The following is a 22,526-nucleotide window of genomic DNA, read 5'->3' as shown; positions in this document are numbered from 1 at the left end:
CCTCCTAGGTATTATGTCTTTTTAATTCATTGTTTCCAACTATCTTACTGGCAACTTTTAAAGCAAAACTTAGATACTGACTGGAAATCAGACTAATATGCTTCTTGTACATGTTTTGAATGAAAGTATGCTTTGATTTTCCTAGATATGGTCATGAGGTTTTCTTGAAAATATATTTCAGTATAGAAATAGTAATAAAAAGGAAGGGAAGGGATCACACTAAGTCTTCCCTATATATAAATTTATAGGTTACCCAGTTGCACAACAAAAAACTAGACTCATCAAATATATTATTTGTGTGGAAACCATCCATTACTACCTCCTTGCACCATTCTATAGAGCCAAATGAAAATCAGGAGGCCAGAATATGGCAAGGGGTCTACTGTTCCCATAGTTTGCTGAGCTCCGGTTTCCCAATTTGGGGTGAAAGACAACAGGAAAATGTGCAACCATTACAGTATGCAAGACAATAGAACATCTCTTACTGCATATAAGATCCAGAGATTAAAACAAGTGCTTCATCTTAAAATGTCCATGGTGTTTCTAGCATCTGTAAAGGCAGACTTCTACTACAATGAATTTGTTTGCTAATTTAGTATTTGATGCAAATGAAAATCAAATGCATAAATCTATAGATGGAATAGTTAAATTTCCAGTCTGGAATGGTTGGGTCAGAGCAGGTGAAGGATACCTTTCAGTGAACTCGATAGTTTCCCATATCCACGTAAAGTTGCTGCTATCCTATTCTATGATGTACAGAGTGAAATCTTAATCACGAGAGGATGATCCAATGAACAGAGATCACTGCCCCATATACTGTGGTTGAAACTGGTTGCATATTTTCAAGCATCCCATCATGAGATCCTTCTTTTGGCAGAAACAGGAACAAGGAAGTGAATCCAAGAACACAGAAAAAAGGCAAAGATCATCTCACTGTTTTTTAAAGGTGAAACACTTTCTGGTGGGGTCTGTGTATAGTATGTGCATGCAGCAAAGGTATCAGACAAGTAAACTAGTGGATAACTCCTGGAAGTGGCAGCAATACCATCTGCCCTCATGGAAAGGAGGAACAGCCCTAGAAAGTGCTCCAGAGTGATTAAAAATAATACAAACGTTGCCATGGATTTCAGCTGGATGCGACTGAACATCAAGTTGCTCGGCCATGCAGATAGCCCAGATACCTCAAAGAGAGACCCGCAACAATACTTAACATGCAGAGGAGATTTCACACATACAGTAGATTGAAGACTTAGTCTGTCGTTTAAGCACTTCAGAGCAATCACTCTCACTCAAGAGAATGAATTTCACTAGCCGGCCGCAAACCATTCAGCCCAGGATGTGTTCTTTTCCTGGGGTGGGCTGATGAGTGTTGAGGCACGGCAGAATACATGCTGATAGAGCTCTGTGTACTCTGAGCATAGCACTGGTCTTGGTTATTTTGACAGCTACAGCGAAGAGCCAAATGAACATCCCCTCCCACATGCGCAGGTTGTGTGTGTGTGTGCGTGTGCGTGAGAGAGAGAGAGAAAGAATGAGAAAGAAACCAAAAACATCACACCTCCCACAGGCGGACATCAGTGATGTTAATGGGAAGAGGGCATACTTAAGATACCACATGCAGAAGACAGTTGTTCAGTTGCTCCAAAATGCATAGCCTCCATCACCAAAACCATACCACCCATGGAAGTGCTCATGCAGACTGGTGCTGAGATCTTGCTGTTTAGCCTACAGTTTTTCAAATCCAACAAGGTGATAAATTTGATGCCAAGTTTATTACAAGTTTATTATCTTAGCTGTTGCCATAACAACAACATAATCCAAGGAACAATGGAATAACAGAGAAAAAAGAGGCAGGAGACAGGGAAAGAAATTGAAGACTTTATTGCTGAAATGCAACTAAGATTCTGTCCATTGGGCAGAAGATGACATCAGCTCTTACAAAATCTCCTCTTTGTTTTTGGCAGCCAAATGTATGGAAGTAGGCACATTAACTAGAGAAGAAATGTGTTAACCATTGCCCAGAAATGTGAGTTTCAAACTGATGGACTGGTATTTGATCTGGAAACTTCTGCTTCATTTCCTAGTATAATAACTAGAACATATAATATGAAAGATAGTCAAAATCTTCAACCCCATGTCCCCTATACAGGAGGTCAGTTCTGAAGTTCAGTTCCCTGGGCAGTCTTCAAAGTGACATGTACTTTTTATAGTCTCAATCCTCTTTCATTTAGGCCAAGGATCCAGGGAAGTAAGCCATGAAATGCCTTTTCAGAAGCTGCTCGCCTACCCTGGCCATATTTCTATGAACAGCATAAACAGATACAATACTCAGTTTCACTGACACAATTACTAGTGGGACATAATACAACATTGACTTAATGCTTTCACTTATTATTTTGCCTCAGATTTATGGATGAACAGCTCCATGCTGGATTCCCATAATTTCTTGTGAGATGTCAACTCTTACCTAGCTGTTAGCACTGAAAAAGCAGAGAAGGAGAGAATGTTAGGCTTGTGAGAAAAGGGTCCGATCCAGTTCTGATCGCTGATTTGGAAAATTAATTCCACATGGATTGTTGATTTAACTCGGTAAAAAGCAATAGCCCATCAAACCTATTTGAAGGCATTCAGTTCTGCTCAATGATTTGATTCAGAAAGCTGACTCAATTCAGAGTTTTGACTGAAATGCCTTCACACTGAATCTGCTAATCAAATAATCACACACTAAAGAGCATTTTCCAACACTTACAAGAGAACAGAAAAACTGAGTTTAAGTGTGCTGAGAGATATCTAATCCACTGAGTGATCTGGGATGGGCTTCTACTTTGGACTGTACCTTCTACTACATATACCTGCTGTCTATAGGTAAAAGCAACCTTGACATTAATTTCCACATACAGATAAACCAGACAAGCTAACCCGGATGCCCCTGTATCTTTGACATCCTAGGCATTTAGAAAATGTACTGTAGACACCAATGTGAAAAACTACAGAACTGATAATACATAACTGTATTGATCACATTCCACTGAGGCTAGAAAATGTCATGAACCAATTTCTAAGGATCAACATATTCTGTTCAGCTGAAGTTACTTTTAATCAAAGGGCACTGAAGCTTTCTTGTATCACACCCAAGAGTAAAATACTACCTCCCTTTGGTAGCAGCACTGAAAGAATTGCAGGGAGAGTAAATATTTTCCATGGTGGATAAAGCCAACCAAGGGCATTTAACATGTCCAGGATCATCTATAAGCTACCTCTTTGCAAGGGACCTATGCCTGGCAACTTTACAAAATACAGCACTTGCTTAAGAGCAGCATGTTTACTGGCTAGCTCACTAGAATCATACATCAGTCCCTACAGCAAACTATGAAGGAGCAATGGAAAGTCCTGGGGGAGGTTGGGGAGGGGAAGCAATGGGAAAGAGCCCATACCTATTCTGATTTATTGATGGCAAAACAAATTCATTAAGGGATGAACATGAAAGAGCGTACCTCTTAAAAAGCTGGCCAAGGTGTAGAGCTTTTAAAGGCCTACTCTGTCAAAGAAAAGTGAAAGGAAATTGGCATGGAAGTGAATCAGCCATTCATCCTGAGATGTGTCTATCTCTCCTTACCTCTGCTCTTCCCATCCTTTGCATGCTAAGATCACAGCTACTGGATTTGGGACAGTACGTGAAGAAATTAGCAGCACTGCTGCATCGATAAAGCTCTATTTCCCTCCTTAGGCAATAGGATTTCCAGCAATTGGTATGACTCAGATTATTTAAGATCAACAGGAATGCTAACTTCTGAGAGAGTTACATTTTCCTGTATATCACCACAGGCTTTGATTATATTTTACTCTGCCCTAGGATCAACCTGAAGGCTGTTTATGCTTCAGCTGTGTGCCTGTGTTTGGCTAACACATGGTCTCGGCATGATACTCACAGGTCAATTAGACCCCATGTGTGTACAACAGATGCTCAGCTAAAGTGCATGATCTGTAGTACTAAACTTTGCAACAGATTAGCATGCCAGTATTTGCTGACATCAGAAACATAGCCGGTACCAGGTAGTGATGATGGGTAAATTCCTACCTGAATGCTGACCTTGCCTGAATTAGAAATATAAAATAGTGCTCTGCACTGTTTACAGTAAAGTAAACTCATAAACACTACCTAAGAAATATGAAATTAATTTTCAAGCATCCTACGAATAAAGCGGAACAGCAGAAATTTATTTAGTTGGAGAAGAAATCATTAAGCAGACTTTGGCATAGCATTATGTGAAACTTAGACTTGTTTCCGAAGTATTGAGTTTACCCATGTTTATCCATCAACATGGAATTTGTCAATTCTGTGTTGATCCTATTATATTCTGCTGAAGCTAACTGAATCAGCTTTGTTATGGGGCTATTCTGCACCAAACCAATTTTAATCCTGCAATCCAATGTGCTCTTAGTAGCAACCTGTTCTTTAGAACTTGGGAGTCCATTGCATAAGAGCATGTAAGCATTAGAAGATACATGCTGTGCACAGATGGCTGCGATTTGTGGGATCAGATATGCTGTGTTTTAATGTTATCAAACCATAGTAGTATATAGGAAGGCAGGATACTTGGCAGGCCTCGTCAACTAATCCAGTGGGAATTGTGCATTCTGGAGAGATACAGTACATTTCTCTGGTGAATATCTGTGGAGGCTCTTCATGTGGAGACTCTTCAGCAGCATATAGCATCCCTTGAACAACTCACAACTACCCCAGAAAGTAGGTTAAACTGGGGGGAGGGAGGAAGGGGAGAGAAAAAGAGGTTATCCAAGACCACACGGTAACAATTTCAAAATTAGCAGAGATTTTAATCTAGGATTTGCTAATGTTACACCAACTTTCTGACCATGACACCAAACTGGTACATGACTAAGTGGAAGTTTATATTGTGCCAATGAAACCATAGTCCTGCCATTCATAATAGCTTTTCCAATCCAGTTCCTCCCAGATGTTTTGAAACAAATTCCCATCATCATTGGCTGTGGTAGCTGGAGTATGATGAGAACTGCCAAGCTAGAAGCCTTACCTATCACCACAGTTTAAAACAGTACCACTTGTTATCCTGTGTATTCAATTTTCCAGTAATCCCTTTCTGAGTACACCAGTATTACTGATTCATTCCATACTTATTTCTCTTTAGGTGGAAGTTTATACCATCTTTAGTAAGAATATTCAGAGTGGACAATCCTAGAATTCTTCATCATAAAGTCCTAGCTTGGCCAGAATGCTGGTTTAGCATTCTGGGATTTGTAGTCCCAACATCTCGGGAGCACTTGGTGGGAGGCAGATGTTACAGCTCTGCCACAATCACTCCGCCCTCTCCTCGTGGAATCTAGAAACTATCAGAAAGGTAGGGACTAATGATCTCTAAGAAAAATCTCAACATTTCATGGAGTTGTCACAAAGTCAATATATGAAGATAGGTCCACATATTTTTACCCTTCCCCCCACCTCTCTCTCTTAAAATTAGAAAACTTATCACAATCCAGTTGGAGATCCCAGCACTATCAGTGTAATCCATCATCTGATTTTCTATCTATCTATCTATCTATCTATCTATCTAGGATTAGGGAAACTGGTGCCCTCTAGATGTTTTAGACTTCAGGTCCTGACAGCATTAGCTAGCATATCCAGTGTTCAGGTATCATTGGCCCAAACAACTGGAAGTTACCGGTTTGGGGCAGGTTTTCTATTTGCTTCACATTGGGAGAAAGGGAATACAGTAGAGTAATGGAGAGGAGCACTCCATCTATTACATGGATTCCAGGTTTTTTCCCCATTATCTTTTTACTGTATATTTTAAAAACAGAATGTCAGTCTGCTGGGAGAGATATCAGGTGCTTAAGAATCTCATGCCTGAAAGTGGCTTCCCCATCACTTTCTTCTTGCCCAGTTCCCTCCTCCCCCTCCCCAATTATATTCCATTATAGTTCATCACCAAGAGAGTGGTCTTTAAGCACCTGCTTAAATTCACCTCCCTCCCCCCACCCACAAAGCACTCTTAATCACGTGCTTAACTTTGATCAAGTGATTAAATGTCACTAAGAGCCAGTGGGACTTAAGCAGGTGCTCCTAATGCTTTGATGACTTTAGGCAGGATTTCTTATTTCCATCTATAGATGCTTAGGTACTTTTCCTGAACTGAAGGCAAAGAAAGTACTTGATCATGGATTTGAGAGAATTGCTTTGTACTCATTTCAGAGGAGAGTCTTACTCATTCCACTTCTCTGGAGTCTCTTCTTCCCTCCCATCTTTTGCCTGATTAAACTTCATATTCTGATGTGCTCTAGGAAAATACTGCCTGCCTATTAGAGAACAGACTTCCAAGGAAACGGACCTTAATGCAAGATTGCATTCTTCCATCCCTGTGGACCATTTAGTACATTATGTGGCAGCATATGTGGGCCTGCCACTGAGAGCATGCCTATCAGACAGCTGCAGCCATTATCAACTCCATGTCAAAGATGTCTGCACAATATCCAAGGTATTTGTGTTTTATACTTTAAGTATAAAACGCTATACTCTGCATAACTCTACACTATATGCAGATTGGTCCAGTACATTTCACTGTTTACCTTAAGACTTAACTGAATGTTTTTTTACTTGTAATTTCTGTCTACTTGTTTGAATCTCATCCTGAAGCAAAAGATAAATTGTGTGCATCATTAAATATTTGAAAGGCTGTGACATCAGTGGAAGAAGAAGTTTGCTTTCTGTTGCTCCTGAGTTTGTTTTTGATGCCTTTGAGTTCTGGAGACTGCCTGGACTAGTCTCTGCAGTTTTCGTGGCAAGGTTTTTCAGAAATGGTTTGCCCTTGCCTGCTTCCTAGGATTGAGAGAGGGACTGGCCCAAGGACACTCAGCTGGCTTTGTACCTAAGGTGGGACTAGAATTCACGGTCTCCCGGTTTCTAGCCTGGTACCTTAACCACTACATCAAACTGGCTCTCAGTTTGCTCCAGAGTACAAAATCCCTTTTTGCAGCCACCCTCCCCAGTCCCCTCAGATTACACCTGTGATTTCACCTGTGCATGTATTGCATCACCTCTCAATAGGAAGATTCCTTCATTTTTCATAGTGAATGTGTAAGCTGTTATATGCACATATTCAGTTAATTTTGCAGCCATCAGATAATACAGTAAATATTCACAATCACACTCAAGCAAGTCCATGGAGAGACAGATCTATGAATGAGATAGGTTTGTCCTGGTAAATGGTTTTCACAGACCCACTAACATGGGTGGCACTGCTTTGTCACAAAGATGATCCACTTCAAAACTGTGTGTGGTTTCCATCAACACAAAGAGTTGGCTTGTAAGTTCTAATGTTCTTACTCTACATCAATGAATTGAATGGGGACTCCCATTTTTTTGCCCGCTAGCTAGCTTCATGTAGTCTCCATTTCAGGACTTCTGGAATGGGCTAAAAAACTAATCCAATATTTCTAGGAACTGTAATTCTATGTCCAGGTTTCCAGTTAAGCATCATATAACTCAAGTTACAGTGAATTCTGAGTACAGGTAGTCCTCAACTTATGACCATTGATTTAGCGACCATTTGAAAGTACGACAGCGCTGAAAAAAATGACTTATGGCCAGTCCTCGCACTTACGACAACAGCAGCATCCCTGCAGTCACATGATCAAAATTCAGGTGCTGGACAATTGGGATGTATTTACAACGGTTGCAGCATCTCGGGGTCACATGATCATCATTTGCAACCTTCCCAGCCAGCTTCTGACAAGGAAAGACAATGGGGGAAGCCAGATTTGTTTAACAACTGCATGATTCACTTAATGATGTGGTAATTCATTTAATGACCATGGCAAGAAAGGTCATAAAATCAGCCATGAGTCACTTAATGACCACCTCGCATAGCAACAGAAGTTCCAGTCCCAACTGTAGACATAAATCAAGGACTACCTGTAAACATGTTTAGGATCACTGTATAAATGGTTCAATGTGACCTTTGTTTCCATCAGCCCCAACTTATCATAGCAATTATTAGGTGTGGAACTGGCATATAAACAGATTAAAAATCTATTATTTCAGGGGTTGTTTAGTTAGACCTTTATTAACCACCCCCATATTTTAGATGTGGGGAGTTGAGGTAGTGTGTTTTATCTACAGCTAAATATAGCAAGGCTAGCATATAAACTGAGGCTTTCTTCATTCACAATGGTTGTTAGTTGGTGTATGTATTGTTTTTGGTTAGGTTTTGTTGCTTTTTCTTTTGTAAGCCACCCAAAGTCACCTTGGTTGAGTTGGGCAGCCATATAAATGTCATAAATAAATATTATAGTCTCATAGTTTCTACATCTTCTGCTAAGTAATGGGTTAGATCAAGATCAGGAGAGTTCTGCTTGCCTTGGAAGGGGTAGGGAGAGGATTCTTATGATATTCCTGCCTTGATATTTTGAATTCTGTCAAGGACCCCCCAAAACTCCTTCCAAAGATAATATGATGGGCTACAAAGACAACTAAAAAAGATCCCTGCTTCTTCTAGTAGGATGAACTCAATGGTTCTTGGTGACATCTGTGAATAGGAGGGACTTTTTCATTCATGGAATACTCTGTCTGGCTCCGGCCCAATAACTCATGTTTTTCTAGTAAATTATTTATTGAAAAGATTTATATGGCATGTTTTAGGGCAAACTCTTAAATGATTTACCATTGCCTTCTTCTGGAGTGTTTTTTCAGCTTCCCAGTCTAATTTATAACCCTTAGGTTTCCTGGTGGTGTCCCACAGAAGTACTAACCAGATCCAACCCAGCTTAGCTTAATCAAGATCAGCCAAAGGCAGACAGTTACTGCCACTTGCTGTGTCTAGCCCAACTCCATTATAAAGATAATATTAGGGTGACTTCATAGACACGTTTTCTTGGCAACAGCACAGAACTGTCTTGCCATTGCTCTCTTCCGAGATAGGTTAAGGTAAATAAATATGTCTCTGGGACCTGCTTCAAATTGGGTGGCAATGGAGCTAGTAGGAATCAGGTCAGGGTCTACAAGCAAGAGTTGCTATCAGTATCCCTCTGTCTTTCATACTGCCTCATGTAATTACTCCTACAGCTGAGCACATAAATAATTTGAGATACTGACTTCAGAGTGTAGGAAAGCTAAAATGAGTGAGGGTAATCCTTCAAGTGATCTAGACTCCAACTGTTCAGAGCTTTTAAAGTCCAATCCCATCACTTTCAACTAGATCTGGAAATGCACTGGCAACCAGCGCAGCTGGTTTGAAAGGTCTGACAGCCCAGCACCCTCTATGGCTTCATGTACACACTAGTTTAATCTGATTATTGAAATGACCAATATTTGGTGTTCACACAATACATTGAACCATAAATGGGCTAAATGGATTAGCTTCACACAAATGCTAAGCCACAAAAGAACTAACCAAGGCTAGTTATACAAAAATGTATAATGGGGTGACAAATATTTGTTGAAAATGTTCCCTTGGTGAAGGAGCCTTTTACCATCTCTCGTGGACTTGTGAGAAGGCCAAAAAAAATTGGGATCAAATGTGTTAATATTCAAAAGATTCTTAAAGCGATTTTACAGAAGAAACCAGAAGTGTTTCTTTTGGGACTGATGGAGAAGCAGCTTGAGAAACAGCATGGGACTTTGCTTTTATATATGGTGACAGCAGCAAGACTTTTATATGCACAAAGATGAAAAGATCCACAAATCCCCACAATCAAAGAATGGATGGTTAAATTAATGGTATTGGCTCAAATGGCAAAGTTAACAGAAAGGTAAGAGAAAATACCATGTCTGGATTTGTATCTACTTTGCAACTACTTTTGGACTATTTGCTTGTGTCTGAAAAAAATGAGGTTTTGATTTTGGGTTTTGATGATTAAATGGTTTGATTTTATAGAAATAATTTATTAAGGTTTAGTTAACAGTAAGAGATTATATCTGTATAACATGCATTTATATCTGTGTTGGAGAAGGTCAGAAGTCACTTTCTTTTCCTGTTTTCTATCTAATTCTGCACTTTTATCGTTTTTCTTTTTCCTTTAGTTCTGTACTCTATCTGTTCTATATTCTATCTTTTGTATTTTAACTATACTTTGAGAATTAATAAAGTTCTTTTTTAAAAAAAGAACTAACCAAGGCTAACATGTTACACAAATGCATCTGCTGGTCATCTTTGCCTGACCTAATTAAGTGTGTTACGTGCATACAGTCATTGATTTGAGCAGCTGGCTAACAAAATGTACTAGCAAAAATGTCTGTCCTGTCCTTAAAGATAGCCTGGCATATATTGCTGTAGAGGAGCACTGCCTGGATGTCAAAGAGCATGGATGGCTGAAGCGAAGTCTGATAAGACTGCAGTTCGGGTATCTGCCCAAGCAAGTAAGCACACCTGATCACTAATGCTACTTGAATATCCCATTTTGGACTGAGCTGAAGAGAACTCTCAGACAGTATACTTGGTATTTTAGGCAAAGTGCAACTGTTTCATCTAAAGTAGTTGATTTCCCTACTCACGTTACCTATTTGTTGTATAGATTAAATTTCAGCATGCTTGCCCTTACCTAACCTTATACTACTTCAGATCACCAGTTCAAAAGTTCCACAGCCTCCCTGGGATAAGTCCACAGGGGTGGAAGTTAATGCTGGGAATCATCAGTAAATGAAACTAAACCTACAGATTATTTCCATAATGGTTCCATGTAGGTATTAAAAATCACAGGAGATAACTTTGTGGCATCCATTCATCTATTAGCCTGAGTAGAGTTCTAATCCCCAAGCACCACTTGTGAGATCAGCTCTCCAGAAAAGAATGAAATTGTAATAATTGAAATAATGCCCAACCTGGACAGATGATTCAGAAAGATACCAGGGTGATGGTATCAAAAGGTCCACTGAAAGTCCAAAAGAATCAACAGAGTTCTATTTCCCTGGTTCAACATCTTATCCACCAATGGAACCAAAGCTGTTTTTTATTCTCAAACCATATATGAAACCAGACTGGATTGTATCTAAATAATATCACCACCATCACTGGTGCTTCCTGAAGAGTTCCAAATGAGACTGAGATTCCCTGTTACTTATACCAAATTGAACAAATCCCCTAAGATCTAAGATGTTTGATCCTTCAAACACAAAAATGTAACTTTAACAGATACCATAGATACCCAATAAAACAATTCAGTCATTTGGCCCACAGAACTAGACTCTTTCATATCATGCAAGACAAAAGCAAGACAAGTAATTTTTGATATGAATTTTGATCCAATTTAGGAATACAGGAACCCACCTTTTGCCGAGTGATGTCATCATAATATTTTAATATAGTCAATTCTGATTGGGAGCATGCTTACAGTGTTTTTAAATTTCCTTGCCTTACTTAACTCTGGAAATTGAAGCTGAACTTTCTGCATGTTCAACCACCACACTACAGTGCTATCCCATTCCTTGATCTGTGAACAATAACTACAGTATAAGCTACTGAATGGCTCGTCCTATCTTAACAATCAGGCCAAGTGAGTTCAGTGGCTTCCAACTGCTGCTATGAAAAATAGAATCAAAGATTTGCAGCTCTGTCAGAAGACAATACCCAGAAGCAGAGTCTGTGCTTCAGCCAAAAAAAGGACTGAAGAATTCTAAAGACTTATCAAAATTGTAGGGGGTTAGTTTCAGTTCTCTGTTAATATACATTCTCATCATTTGGGTTATTTTAATCATTTGCAGAAGTGAAAATGGGTATCATCCCAACTCTCTTATCCAATATAAGCAATGTAACATAACAGGGCATATTTCATATTTATCTAGTGTTTTAGACTTGAACGTGTGAAAGCTCTTCACAAACACAATCCCAGTAATCCATACAACAAACCTGCGTAAACCTTGTTGCTCATCTTATTCACAGGCTGTATTCCGTATTGCAGTTTGGGAAATGTAATGTCTGAACACAAAGAACCCTCCCCCAGGTTGCCAGGAACCTGCGGGTAGTTACAAGGCTGTCCCTGAAGTCATCCACTGCAGCTATTGGAAGAGCTGCGCATTTTCACTTGCATAACTTTTGTGTATTTGCCACTTCTTGACACCTGAGGCAGCCCAGCTTCCCATTCATGTCACAGTTGTATTACATCTAGACTATTGCCCTGGTCTACTGGTGGGCCTCCCCTCTTCTGCTCTTGCTTGTTCTGCTGACCTGGGTTCAAGATCCTGCAGTCCAGGTTATTCTGCATTTTCCTGTTTTCACTCCTGCTTCTATACCCCACAGAGCCCTACACTGGCTCCCACCGTATGGTGCTATAAAATCTTAACTCTGGACTTTCAGGTACTGTAGTGTGGAACTCCTCCTTTGTTCAGTCATTAAGTCATGTCCAACCCTTTGTGACCCCATGGCCCATAGCACGCCAGGCCTTCCTGTCCTCCACTGTCTCCTGGAGTTTACTCAAATTCATGTTCATTGCATTGGTGATGCTATCCAACCATCTCATCCTCTGCCGTCCCCTTCTCCTTTTGCCTTCAGTCTTTCCCAGCATCAGGGCCTTTTCCAGTGAGTCCCCTCCTCGCATTAGGTGGCCAAAGTCTTTGAGCTTCAGCTTCAGTATCTGTCCTTCCAATGAGCAGTCAGGGTTGATTTCCTGTAGGACTGACTGATTTAACCTCCTTGCAGCCCAAGGGACTCTCAAGAGTCTTCTCTAGCACCACAGTTCGAAGGCATCAGTTCTTCGGCACTCAGCCTTCTTTATGGTCCAACTCTCCTTAGATATCCTCATTGCTGAGCAGGTACCTCCCCCAAAATCTTGCTCAGTCTCCTTGGCATTGTGGGCCAGTCCCGCTACTCCAACAGCAAATTCAACTTTAGCCCCTTTCGAGACCTGGTCCCGCTGCTTTGGAGGCAGCTGCCCTCCCTCTTCAGATGATAGGCAACTTTTTTGTCTTTAAGTATGAATGTAAAACTATTTTGTTCGATTCTGAGAAATGGGGGTGCTCCTGAAATTGGGGATTGGTGGTTTCTGGACTGGTCTTGGTAACAGGCTCCCCTGGTTTTTATGTTAAATATTGTTCAATTTTACTTAATAAGTTATATTAGCAGGTTTTATATAGTCTTGTGTATCTACTCCTTTTATTGTAAAAATCTACATGGTATTCTGCTCTATTTCCTTAGAACCTAGCTGCCTAGGTTTGTAGTACATTTATTTTTATATTAAACTGATATTCCATTATTTCTGCCCTGTGCTTCATTTTTAAGTGCAGTACAATTGCTGCTGTTGTTACTCTATTGATTTCAATGTGTGGTAAACCAGCTCTGATATATATAGAAAACCTCCTCTTTCTAATGAGTGGAATCCTAACTTCTGCCTCAATATCCTGCCTTGATAGCACCACTGGATACAAATTAGGGTGGAGGGTTGAATTGGAGCAATAATAGGTTTTCTCCAAAGTCACCATGGGAGGGAGATATTCCATGAGGCTTCTTGGTTCATAACTCACAACTCAATCCTACATACTTTTGGAACAGTAAGTTATGCTGGGCTCAATATTATTGGGAAGGATTGCATTTGATTGCAGGCAGTGCACTATTCATTAGGAAGAGTAAGATACATTTGAATGGCATTTTCGGCTCTGTAATTAAACAGTTGAATATTTTTTACAATGAAGCTCAGATACTTTGTGAAATTACTCAACTTTTTGTCATATACCATTTTTTGTGTTACCTGTCCCTGCCTCAAAAATATACAGGGCCATACTCTCAAAACTACACGTCACACAAATTCACCACTTTAGGCATCGGATATCCATCTGAGGCGCTGGATATTTTGGATTATGAAATCCCAGGGCGCCTGGCCATCATCCATGCTGACTGGTACATACAGTATAGATTTCTAGTCCAAATATTTGGAAGATACTAAATAGCTTGTCTCTGTCCTATATACAAATACAGCCATATCCAACAAGTTTCCTCCCACTGGTTTGCTAAGAATGGATGATCAGAATTGTATCCAACATATATGCAGTGGGGGGGAAAAGCTGGGTAAGGCTGTTTTAACTGGGACAAGTAAACTTGTCCAGGGAGTGACAATGGGTGTGCTTCCACTGATCTTATACCTAAATTCTACCTCCTCTTGAAATTTGATCAAAAACTACTGATTCCACTGAGAACTTTGAAAAAATATAGGCAGACAGCTAAACTAAACTAAACTAAACTAAACTAAACTAAACTAAACTAAACTAAACTAAACTAAACTAAACTAAACTAAACTAAACTAAACTAAACCAATGCCTGCTTCTGAAGCTACTTCTTTCCATCCCCCCCCCACCATTTTTAGCAGACAAGTTCAAACAATTGCATGTTCTTTCTCCTTTACCGCCTTGTTCCTGAGATCAGCCTTCCCTAGGCCAGATATTGTCCAACCAGGTTCCTCACACATTGATTCAAAATTCCTCTATGTAGAATTCAGTAAGGAGAAGAAAGAGGCAACAGGTTTGCTTCCTCTTGCAAACCACCCAGCTTGAGAGAAAGGTGGGTATACGTGGTAATGCTTCTCTTTGTGCAAACTGGGTGTGTACTCCCAGCTCCACCCATTAGCCGGTAGGTGGTGGTTCATAAGAAAACTTAAAATGAGAGCAAGAACGTAAAAACTTTAAAAACTGATTGTTGTGATCACTATTTGGTGAGCATTCACACTGCTTTGATTGTAAATGCTTTCATATACAAGCCTGCAAACAGTATAGAAATCAGTGTTACTCTCTCTGACTCTCTGAAATGAACAATAGCAAACATCTTGTCACCTCCGCACAGACTTCCTTGGGAGCTACTGTTCATCTGAATTGGAACAGCTTGGTTGACCCTCACCTGAACCAACTCATGACTGTAATCCACATGCCATACCCTTGACTCTGCCCTAGACTCACAGAAGTGCAAAGAAGCCAGCTACATAAATATTATGCCAAAGTTAGAACCTTTCTCCAGTTCGTCATTGAATTTAAAAGAAGGCATCAAATTCTGAAATGTAAGTTATTTCTGGCATTTCTAGCCGTTGACTGTCTGCCATATGGGACAGCTAATTCTCTTTTTAAAAGAATCTAGACCAGTGTTTCTCAGCCTCGGCAACTTTAAGATGTGTGGACTTCAACTCCCACTCTTGCTGGCTGGGGAATTCTGGGAGTTGAAGTCCACACAACTTGAAGTTGCCGAGGTTGAGAAACACTGGTCTAGATAATAGAAATTCTTCTAAGCTAGAGAATAGAAGACTGCAACAGGGTCTCTGGCTGGGATCTCTCTACTTTAGTATCTTTAACAGTAACTCCCTTGCTGCTGTTCTTCACAAAGGTTACACTCGTATGAAGTATCCTGCTCCACTGTCACCAGCTTCTTTTACAAGTTAATACACGGACTTCATGCTTATGTAAACAAAGTAATGCAAACGGTCCTTTATTTGACCGGCTGCCAGTCCTCTGTTTGAAGGCATTTTCAGTTTGGCAGGCTATCACTCCCAGGTCCACTTTAAAGAGAAAGAATCATAAGAAGGAAAAGGAGGGAGGGGCCACCAAGGCCCCATCCACCATGAGCACTTGGACAGTAGAGCGAGCAGTTGCACAAGTCCCTTGGCCACCATCTTTTCAAGTTTGTAAATATACTTCTAAATTAACATACGTAGATTTTATGGAAATCTATAACTTCTTTAGAAATTGCAGCAGTGGGACAGACTATGCAGGTGTTCAGTTCAGAGTTTTGATTTGAGGGAGATCCAGCGGAATCTCCAAATCATATTGGCTTTCTGAACTGAATCACATTGTCTATTTGAATGTGGTATTAGATACCTCCCAACTGATTTCATTGATTCACACTTTTGTGCACATGCAGAAACCTGGGGGTTTTTTTCCCTCCCAAATCAATTCAAAAACCTGACTCAAATCAACCAATTTAACTATTTGATTTGGACATCTGAACTGAATCACATCAATTTTCAAAACCGAGCCAAATTTTAGCTGTATTTGACTGATGTACACTCTCCACTAACAAGTAATTAATTAACATTGTCTTCTTTATATCACCATATTTCAAAATCATGGGGGTGGGGCAGGGGATGTTAATTTTTCCCTATTAGAGCTCAAAACAATTTCATTCCAGACAAAAATTAAACAAAGTATTTCTTATTGCATATCCAGGCAGGTAAAATATCACCATCAAACCTCTTCTTGTTTAATTATTAACATAATACTTCAGCATTGCATTTGCTGCCACCAAAGGCACTCAAAATTGCTAGAAATATATTGGCACTGAAAATAAATGCAATGAATGATAGAAGCACTTAAAAAAATGACAAATGCAATCATCAGCTCAGCAGCCAGCCTTCAGTAGTTGTGAGCAAACGAACGAACTAACTTTTGGTATGATACACACACACGTGATACATGAATGGTCTCATCTGGATGCTACAGTCACCTCCTTAGAATCCTCACCTATGAAGAATATAGATGCAATTACAGAGCAGGTCCTGAAGAATAAGCCATCTTACTTGCCAGAATGCTACACACTGCTTCACCTTTGGATCTGAACCTCCAAGAAAGCCCCTCCCTTGCATACACCAGACACAAACTGTTGAACCAGTATTTGATCCCAAAGCTATTAGGCAACCTGAGCACTTGAGCTAAAATTCACCCCCACCTGTCATCCTAGTAATTGATGAGTGGCTGAATTGTGTACAAGCTGCAGCTTCTGTAACTATTTCTGAGGAATTCCATGGAGAATGTGCTGGGAGTTTGGTAGGAATTAAAGGCATAGCAGCATAGGCAACAAAAATGGGAGTTAGGCAGCATATAAATTTAATATATTATGGTTGGTTGCAGTCAGCCAGATGTTTAAATAATTATCATCATCAATAATAATAATAATAATAATAATAATCCTGGATATTCATTTTCATCCCAAATTCACAGCCATGTGGCAGTGGCAGTGTGGTACAGTGGTGAAGTTTTTGATCACAGCTAGGAAAACAGAAGTTCAAGTCCACACTCAGCCACTAAAACGCACTGCATAATTTTGGCCCCATCACTTTCTCATCTAGTGGTGTCCAAGGGGAGGGACCAAGATCATCTTTCAGTAATGTGGTAATTGGGTGCCTCTGCATCTATGCCACATTAAAAAATGCTATTCTTAAGAAGTTAAGAAGTGACCTTGGGCCAGTCACCCTCTCTCAGCCCTAGGAAGGAGGCAAGGGCAAACCACTTCTGAAAAACCTTGCCAAGAAAACTGCAGGAACTAGTCCAGGCAGTCACCAGGACTCAACACTGACTAGAGATCACCAAAATAAAAGTCTGACAGTCTCTTACAGCAGGAGCATCCAGAGGTGGGGTTCAAAAATGCAACATGACTGAAACCACATATAAAATGGACAGGACTTTGCATGTCTTTGTTGTTGTCTTGATTTTTTGGACTCCTCCCAAGTTCCTCCTGCTTCACAGTGCTCTCCACCTGTCATGCCTATGATATACAACTCTATTTCTTGCATGGAAAGCACAGGATTTTACTCTTTGCCAAATGAGTGACAAAACAAATGTGCGAATTTTCTGTAGATAGCCCTCTTCCAGAGTCAAGTCTTTTTAAAAGGCTGTATCATCCTCAGTGCAATCACACGTTGTGCAAATTTATTGGAGATGTTGATGTTACATGGCAATGAAAGAGCAGAGAGGTGGAAGCTTGGGAGCAGATGGTAACACAGAAACCCAGAAACAGAATATCAGAAATGCATCAAGAAGAAGCAAGATACGAAAGAGAAGGATTTTCACGTGTATGTCTGTTACTTGGAAGTTACCATCCAAAGTGTTCTTGTGCATGTTTGAATGGTTCAAAATGTCACAATTTACACATTCAGCTTCTGGACACTGAAGAAGTCAAATGATGAATTAACTAAAATGTAACATGCTTGTGTTAACCAAGCTAGAGTCAAATGAAGAAGGAAGGTAAACCAGAGTAAGACAAGTGAGTTGACAATGTATAAGAAGGCATTTGATTACTATGAAAGGGTAAGCCAAGTTTGAGAAATCTACTTTGCTTCTTATGATAAATCCACTAAAATCTATCATTCAGAGCCTGATGCAAAATATAACCACTTAGAGTCCAGGATTTTTTTTAAAATTCTAGGCACTGAACAAAGGTCACAGGTGTTCCATACAAATATCCACTCTATCCCATTTTTTTAAAAAAAATTCCAGCCCAACATAATGTTGGAGAAGAAATAACATTAAAAGGGCTTCAGACTCTGATTGTCCATGAGCAGCAGGACCACATTTGGGGGAAGGGGGTAGAGAAGCTGGCAAAAAAAAAAAAGGATTGAGTTGAAAATTAGCTGGTCAGGCTGGGAGCTGCAGAGAAAAATAATGCAGAAAAAAAACTCCCCCAGTGCATCTCTATGGGAATAGTACTTGGCTAGTGGCTCAGTGTTGCCAACTCCTCCATATTAAACCCCTTCCTTCTTTCCCAGGTGCATGACAGAGACTAGAGCTATTATTAAGAAGCTGCAGACTTTCCCTACCTTGTTTATTTCAGCAGTACAGCTTAGGATGGGAAAATTCATCCTATTTTTAAACAATTGTCCTTGTCAATCTACTGTGATTGATCAGAGATCCAGATCTATTTTAAGTTCACCTTAGTGCTAGAAAAGTAGCATCACAATTCAATATAATCTGATTCTCTTTGTTTCTACAGTATATTTTAACCATTCTTTCACTCTGAACATTTAATTTATAAGTTTAAAATGTTTATTATACCATCCTGGGGACAGAATAATAATCAATGATTTATTTAATATATGTTTTAATATATAAAATGTGTAAGGTCAAAAAATAAAGAAGCAGCCCTGTTAGGCCACCGTTACTATATCTGGGTTACAAAAATCCAAATAACCACTTGAGAGCAGTAAAGAGATACCAACACAAAAATTATTTGCTGCTGTCTAGCAGACATTCGGTTTTTTGCCATTCAAATATGTAGATATAGTAGCTTTAGTCCAATTCTCACATGTACTCCCCACTGCCACATATTGATCTAAAAGTGACTTTTGCACCTACAAGATTTCCAAGCAAAGGACAATCTTTGGTGAGTCTTTTTTCGATTGGCAGTAGTGTCCTAACTAGGTTTCCCTGTCTAGGTATCCTCCAATAGGTTGGATTTCAGCTCCCTACATTTCCAGCTAGGTTACCCATGGGAATTCAGGGAGAAGTCCAACACATCTGGAGTGTGCTAGATTAGAGCAAGAGGAAATAAATCACAACTGGTCTCCTCCTTTCTCTGATGTTCTTCTAAGTACAAGGTTCCATCTCAGGCATCTGGACCTGGGATCCTTCTACGTGGAAGAGGAAGGGAGGCATATGCATGAGGCAGATTTAGCAGTAGCCATTCCCTCCAGCTCTGACTGAAAAGCTGAGGCTCCCAGATAAATCCTTTGTAGCAACCTCCCAAAACACAACTCCCAAAGGCTGGGTGGGGAAGCCATGTTGTTGTTTATTCATTCAGTCACTTCCGACTCTTCATGACTTCATGGACCAGCCCACGCCAGAACTTCCTGTCGGTCGTCAACACCCCCAGCTCCCCCAGGGACGAGTCTGTCACCTCTAGAATATCATCCATCCACCTTGCCCTTGGTCGGCCCCTCTTCCTTTTGCCCTCCACTCTCATCAGCATCTTCTCCAGGGTGTCCTGTCTTCTCATTATGTGGCCAAAGTACTTCAGTTTTGCCTTTAATATCATTCCCTCAAGTGAGCAGTCTGGCTTTATTTCCTGGAGTATGGACGGGTTTGGTCTTCTTGCAGTCCAAGGCACTCTCAGAATTTTCCTCCAACACCACAGTTCCAAAGCATCTATTTTCCTTCTCTCAGCCTTCCTTATGGTCCAGCTCTCGCAGCCATATGTTACTACGGGGAACACCATTGCTTTAACTATGCAGACCTTTGTCGTCAGTGTGATGTCTCTGCTCTTAACTATTTTATTGGGATTTGTCATTGCTCTTCTCCCAAGGATTAAGCGTCTTCTGATTTCCTGACTGCAGTCAGCATCTGCAGTAATCTTTGCACCTAGGAATACAAAGTCTTTCACTGCTTCTACATTTTCTCCCTCTATTTGCCAGTTATCAATCAAGCTGGTTGCCGTAATCTTGGTTTTTTTGAGGTTTAGCTGCAAGCCAGCTTTTGCACTTTCTTCTTTCACCTTCGTCATAAGGTTCCTCAGTTCCTCCTCGATTTCAGCCATCAAAGTGGTATCATCTGCATATCTGAGATTGTTAATGTTTCTTCCAGCGATTTTAACCCCAGCCTTGGATTCCTGAAGCCCAGCATGTCGCATGATGTGTTCTGCGTACAAGTTGAATAGGTAGGGTGAGAGGATACAGCCCTGCCGTACTCCTTTCCCAATCTTAAACCAGTCCCTTGGGGGGGGAAGCCATACTGAACATTAAAGAATGAGTTCGCCATTTCACTTGCATAAATTCAGCCACAGAGAATGGCATGAAAAAAATAACGCATTCTGAAGCTCCTCCAAGAAACACAGATGCTTCTTGCGCAACCTGTTACAGGATTGGGTTATTCAGATGAATCCTGCCAAGAGAACCTCACAAGGCTGCTGGATTTCCTTCACTTCACTCTGGGCCTAAGTGTAGAACAAACATGGTAAGCCTTTCCTCTTCCTGGGTGGGTCTCAGGCTATGGAGATGTGTAGCAGCCTGGATGCAGGCTCAAGCCATAATGAAGGGTTTGAGCAGTGTTTCTCAACCTCAGCAACTTTAAGATGGGTGGACTTCAACTCCCAGAATTCCCCAGCCAGCGATGCTGAGGTTGAGAAACAATGGGTTTGAGCATTCCCACTGCTGAAGATTGAATTGCTCAGGCGGGCAACCTAGAAAAGGGTAGCGAAAAGAGGGAGGGGAGAGGAGCCGCTCCACTAGCCGGTGACCTCTCAGCGCCCTCACTTAACGAATTCAGAGAGACAAAGCCACAGACTTGGAAATGGGAGGGGGATTTGATTGCAACCTCTCCAGCCCCGCAGAGTAACTCCCAGGGAAGCTGACTAGAGCTTTCACTACAGAAAGGCAAAGGCAGATGGCGTGGCGTGGCGTGGGGGAGGAGAGCGGAGTCTCGCTGAAACTTAAACTAAAGAAGAAATGGTTTTTGCAAACAGGCCTTCCAAGAAGGGGCAACACCGGAACTTCGTTCTCTGGCTGGCCTTGGTCGGAGGCAGCCTTCCTTCCCAACCTTTGTCCTACCACAACGCTGCAGACCCTAGGAATCAAATGCCGATTGACAAAATGTTCGGCGCAGAAGAATGGCAAGCAAAGGCGCCATTTAAGGAAGGCGCTCTCTCTTCCCCACCAACGCACACCCTTCCTTCTCTGTGGGATTCATTTCAAATCACCCCTACGATTATTTGTCAAATGCCGACACATACAAACTCCATGCTTTATTTTTTCTGCTAGAGCCTTGTGCGTTTGAAGAATAACCTTTTGCACGGTTTGAAATGAGGCCCTGAAAGAAGGAAGCATATGGGTGTGGGGGTGTGTGAGAGAGGGTTGTATCACTCTGTTGTAGCAGAAATAACAAAGAATCATGCAGAGTCTTGTGTTTGAGGAAGTGAGGTTGAACTGGAGAGTTCAAGAGGAGATTCCCAGTTAGGAATGTCCTCCTTTCCTTCCTGAAATTTGCATCTCTGAAAAGGAGAGGGTTTTCAAAGGGAGAGTAGATTTTTTTTCCTGCTTTCTGACATCCCCAATTTAAATGCCTAGGCAGCATGGAGGGGAAGTCCTTGGTGTCCTCTCACCCTTGCACACAGCAGGCCAAAAGGTGCTGAAGAAAGAAAAAGCCGCCTGTCCAGATAAGAATTCGTCAGTCTGGAACGCTGCCCTCAGGTGAAAACAGTCTGTCAGCTCCTCTCTCTCTCCAGGTCTTAAAAAGCCCTTTGGAGAAGGAGCTGCTTCTGGGGATGAGTAGCTAGAGCCATAATCTCAACAGACTGGAACTATCCAAGGGAGTCCCAAGAGGATTTGTCACTCCTTTCCACAAATAAAAAGTGTCAGGATCTTGTCTGGGAGCTGCTTTTTCTCATCACACGTTTGTGCAGAAATGCTGTTGGAAGTCCAGCAGCAGAACACACACTCCTTTGCACATACTTTGACAACTATCCTTCTTTATTTTGAACTCTCACCTCTTCAGGACTCAGTCCTATTATGGGAAATGGCTCACTGCAAACTTACAGTTTTATTAATTTTGGACTTTGGATTTCATGGCCTCCCAACTACGCATCTTCTAAGTTAAGGTGCTACTTCACTTACCATGAAATGTGGTAGGCTAGCCAACTGTATTTGGAGCCCCTGCATCTTGTTCTGCTTAGTGTAGCCCAAAAGCCTGATCTGAGGGCGCTATAGTTAATAACAACCCTTCCAATGAATCCTTGCATTTTAAATAGGGCAGTGCCTTCACTAGGCTTGGAGAAGTTCTTGAGGAAACCATGGACAGCCAAGAAAACAAACAAATGGATCATGGA

General features: G+C 40.9%; 1 protein-coding gene across 3 annotated transcripts in view; it reads right to left on the bottom strand.

Annotated features, from left to right (window-relative positions):
* Positions 1 to 1,864: 1,864 nt before the first annotated feature.
* The window catches only part of HOXC5 (homeobox C5), a 67,300-nt gene continuing 46,638 nt past the window's right edge, over positions 1,865 to 22,526 (bottom strand). For 2 of the 3 annotated variants that reach the window (XR_010067229.1, XM_063293850.1), the window contains one exon: positions 1,865 to 2,300. The gene's annotated coding sequence lies outside the window, so the exon portion shown is untranslated. Of the gene's footprint in view, positions 2,481 to 22,526 lie in introns of all 3 variants that reach the window. The other variant, XR_010067230.1, reaches the window with a different exon arrangement.

The sequence above is a fragment of the Candoia aspera genome, chromosome 2 (genome assembly GCF_035149785.1).
Source record: "Candoia aspera isolate rCanAsp1 chromosome 2, rCanAsp1.hap2, whole genome shotgun sequence".
Lineage (NCBI taxonomy): Eukaryota > Metazoa > Chordata > Lepidosauria > Squamata > Boidae > Candoia > Candoia aspera.
The sequence above is the reverse complement of the archived record's forward strand: the minus strand, read 5'-3'. Positions and strand labels throughout refer to the sequence as shown.